Source organism: Frankliniella occidentalis, unplaced genomic scaffold (genome assembly GCF_000697945.3).
Source record: "Frankliniella occidentalis isolate FOCC.00 unplaced genomic scaffold, Focc_3.1 Scaffold15, whole genome shotgun sequence".
NCBI lineage: Eukaryota > Metazoa > Arthropoda > Insecta > Thysanoptera > Thripidae > Frankliniella > Frankliniella occidentalis.
The window spans coordinates 3,000,610-3,005,452 of NW_026267145.1; positions in this window are offsets into that span (position 1 = coordinate 3,000,610).

Here is a 4,843-nt window from a genome sequence, read left to right on the forward strand (position 1 = left end):
GAAGAACAAGGGTATAGAAAGGAGAGTAATAATTTTGTGGGCCTTGTCAGCCTGCGGTCAGTCCGTCCGTCCGTCAACAGATGACACTCCACTCTCAAGACGCTCCCTGCTCCCGGGGTAATTGGTGCATATTATCCTTGCCTAACCCCCCCCCCCCCCTTACCTCCTGTCTGGACAGCGTGCCACACCATGCGTGGTGCAGTGCGCTCCCAAGTGTGGCTGCCCGCGGCGCGAGCTACGTGGGTCTGTCGCGGGCCGCGCCGGGCCCCCGCGGCCAGTAGAGCCGCGGCCAGCGGGCTGGGGTATTACCGACTCCGGCGGCGCGTGGCACGTCGGTTTTCTTGATGTTTTCACCTCTGTCGAGCCCTCCGCGAGGGATATGGTATTACGTGTTCCGGGCGAGGCTCTCTGCCTTTGGCTCTGCTCTGCCGGGTGAAGGTCGGTGGCCCGAGCGCCGCCACACTTGGCCACCGCGGCGGAACGCATGCCGCGTACTATCGTGCTAATTTCACCCGCCTGCGGACTCCTTATCGCCTGCGCTATAGCCTGTGCTGCAGCCGCCGCACCCTGGCTGCGAACGTTATCCCGAGCAACTCGTCGCGCACAACAGGCGGCTGCATGGCTCGCGGCCCTCCCTCCTCATCCTGCAGATCCACCACGAACACTAGATAGACACTATGAGCGTTGCGCATCGCCTTTAATCGAGAGTCAATAAACTGGGAGTAACTGTAGGCTACATTTTTCCTTTTCACCCAGATGCAAGGCGGAACGACGGGGCAGAATCCAGCAGCCCTCGCAGAGATACGCCGCGCTGGAGGGACACCCGGCCGGAGTATGTACAACACGGAGGGGAAACAAGGGCCGACCGACGGGAGAGTGTGTGTGTGTGTGTGTGTGTGTGTGTGTGTGTGTGTGCGCGACAGACAGAGAAAGAGAGGGGGGGGGCATGAGAGCGAGCGGTGGCGAGTAAAGCCTCATTGTTTCACGCCTCGGTGCCTGTCGTCCTCCTTACATTCGCGGTGCTATGTCTCATGTATGTTTGCAACCTCGAATGAGAAAGGAGACAACTGTTTGGGCCCGGCCCCGAGCGGCCCAGGTATGATTGGACGCGGGCCGGCCTGGGCCTGGGCCTGGGCCTGGGCGCCGCGCTGATTCATTGCCATACTGGGCCGATGGTCCGCGCGACAAGCCCGGACACACGCGTGTAATTAGATGTGCTATAATTGGCGCATTTGTCAGCTGGTTGGTCTGCCTAGTCGGCGCCTGGGGAGCCATTTAAGCGTTTCTAGTCTGGTTTTATAACGTGTCTGGAGCAGATATTATCATTTTCAACATCTCGGCCACGCGGCGCCCAAGTGACGCGGCCTACCGGTCGCGGTTTTTTCTCCCTTACTCTGGGTGTGCCTCGCCCTTTTCTCCCTGCTTCTTGCGTTCGGAATCCTTTGCCGGTGGCGCTGTCGGGACAGGATATCCTCATCTCGCTATGATCGCGTGGTAAGCGACCGTATTCTTGACAGTTGAATTTCTTAAGGTAGGCGCCACTGGCTGCCTCGGGTGTAGTGCTCGGAGCAGTCGCACTTCCGCGCCGCCGACGTGTGGCATTAAATTTGTTCACTTGCTGCAATTTTCGCGGTCATTGCACGCTGCGCCGCGCTCGGCTGGAGGCTCGGCTGGAGGCTCGGCTGGAGGCTCGGCTACCTCAGCACGAGTCGCGCGGTGTGTAGACCGAACAAGAAGCGTCGCACCGTTTGTTTATGCCGCGCCGATCAAATTGAACTTGTAGCCAACCGTACGGTATTCGGCAGTTAGCTAACTCATCCATTCCTCCTCCTCTCTCTCTCCCCTCTCGGGTCGTTTCGTTTGGCCATATCCCCTCTTTGCTCTGCAATCATCGCTAGATAGGTACGTTGACACTGTCACATTTCATACCGAATGGATTTGATAGTGATACGCATCCCCACCTTGCATTTTCTGTTGCTTTGTTTTGTAGCTCCCTGGTTGTGGTAGCTGCTTGCGTCGGCGGGCAGATCGCTGTGAACTCGTAAGTGAAGCAGCAGACCTACGGCGTTGGTGCGCTAAGGCTCGCGTAGGCGGCTGGATGCAACAACAGAGGGCGTACAAATACCAAAAGTCAAAAGCACGGGGATAGGAGCAAGAGAAAGAGTGGAAGAGAGACTCCGGCGCGCTGCCGCTGGTCTGCACAGATTGCAGGCTGGCGTCGCGGTGCGTTGCTCTCGCACGAGATGGCTCGCAGTAAAGCCAGCCGCTACCTGCACAAAGGTCTACAGGCGTTTGTTCAAAATGATTGCTCCGGATGAGTACCCTTTGGCTATGCAGCGCAGCGACCACCATCAGCAAAATTTACACTGGTAGTAATGTGCATGATATTTTTCAAACACATGCATTCTTTGTAAAAAAAGTTACGAAGAAGAGGAATAAGTGAAAAAAGAATCGCTACTTGTGGAGCTTTTGCTTTTTCAACTTCACATGCTACTCCAACATTTTTAGAGTGCAAATGCTGCCAAGTTTTCTAACGTCTCGAGAAGCGAGTACCGTTTGCTTCTACACGAGTGCCATTGTTTCCCTCCACATTACCGCGGCGCCTGCTGCCCAGCCTCGTGTTTTATAAGTTCATCAACTGGACTCTGCTGCCGCGCGCTCGCAGCGGGCGCAGCGCTGGCGCCGCGGGGCCACTTCGATCTCCTGCCCTGCCGCCTCTCCCCTCCCCTTCCCTTTATCTCCTTGGCTCCTTTCTTCTCTACGGACGGGCCGGCCGGACGCGGAGGCGCAGGTGCCTCACAGCCTGCTTTCTATGATCGGACAAGCGGTACGCGCTCCGATTGCTCCCGTGCCCATTACAGCCTGTGCCTGTTGCGGAGCGGAGTATTTCCTTTCATATCGCGACTTATGTCTCTGCCGCAACGCAGGACAAGGCACACGTTCAAGCGACCCTCCACCGATTGGTGTAAATATATGGAAGAGTCCATAAATTATTCTCAGTTTTTCATATTGAAGCAGTTATCGAGGATGACAACGACGTAAGACGTCCTGTTTGATCAGCTTCCCTCCTCCTAGTTGTTCTGTTGATGTGCTTATGGCACTACCGTGAGCTCTGTCCGGTGCCACCGTGCGTGGGAAGTGCTCCTGATATGAATTTTCACACTCGCGCAGCAAAATGCTCGCACCCGGCGCTCTTTTTCTCTTGTCAGTCCCTGGTCGGGGTGAGTAGGTAACGGCCAGACCACTTCATTACACAAAAGAGAACCGCAATGCAAATTCGTGGAGCACTATCGCCTGCTATCGCGCGGAATGACAGAGAAAAGATCCCCCCCCCCCTCTTCTACCCTACCAAACATACTGACTGCTGGCGAAGCTTCACCCGCGCAACGACGGAAGAAAGAATAATTAGAACAACGTTTTTGCCATCAAGGCTTTACTTCGTATTTATTAGTCCAGTGACGCGCAGACTTAACTTTGCAGTACGGTGTCGCCGCGGGGACACTCCTTGCATGTCGGTGTTATTGAAGGACTCGCTCGCGTGCTCCCCTGAGACGAGCCGGGTCGCTGCTATCTTAGGCCACCGAGCTCTTCTCTTGTCTTTTTGTAAAGCTCTCTTTTTTCTTATTTTGCCTTGGAGCAGGAAAAATGACTGATCTGCTGGATCTCATGCCATCGTCCCATCACGCGACACTCGATGTACCCTTCCTCACAGTGCCTTGTTCGGGGCGTGGTTGTGTTGGACGGGCGTAGCCGGGCGGAGAGCGGGGATTAGTGGAGGGGCGCTACAGACATCGCCCGAGGGGCCTCCTGGGCTTGGAAGCAGCAGCATCCGACTAACTTCAGGTCCACTGACACGTCGCGGGACAGGAAAGTTCATAATGTCGGTATTGTACTGAGTGAAAAGCCAAAACCTTTGAAGGAGAGTTTCGTTGCACTCGGCTACCTTCACCAGTCGTCCGGTCTCACAATTTGGGGCACTGACTGCCTACATCTACGCATAAATTGTTTCGTAAGTTTTCAAGTGACAAATCAGTGATAACTTCGCACTATGAAGTGTGATACACTTGTTTCTGCTTAGTATTTGCCTTAATCCTGAAGAGCTCAGTGCACAGCAAGCAGGTTGTGCTGCCTGAGCTGCACTGCGCTCATCGCCGCACTGACACCACGCCACGTCCCGCCACGCCCCGCCACGCCACGCCACGCCCCGCCACGCCCCGCATCCAACTGATTCGACGATAACGGCTCAGATTGGAGGAACCGATACGGCCCCCTCATCTTCGGGAACCCTTGCTCCCCACTGTATTCTTCCCGCAGCTGATCTCTTTGATTCTTCGAGGTGGGCTTCGGCCCTTGTTTGATCCAAATACACTTTGGTGTGACACGGCGCTGCCGCAGAAAACTCATGACAGATTTTCCAAATACCACCCGTTATCGGCGTGCGAGGAAGTGACAGAGATTGCGTCACTTCCTCGCCGCGTAAGACACTGTGAGGTTCCAAAGAATGAAGAGGGAGGGGGGGCTCTGCATTGTGTCATTGTGCACTCTCTGTGTATGATCAATCATACAAGAGGGCACACCGCCGAAGAATGGTGGCCAAGCTGAGGGGCAACAAAAGTGTGCTGTGAAGCGGAAGAAGGGGCTAACTTGACTTGGCACCAAACTGAGATTTTGATGGCATTTTAAACTAGATTATAATCCGCATCTGTCCACCAAACAGTTTGGTGCTAAGTACCATAGATTGGTGTATATAGGGGTTTGTAAAAGGGGCTAACTCGACTTGACTTCTTTTGTACGATAGTTGTCACGTACCAGAAGGCCACCAAAGGTGCTAAGTTGACTTGAC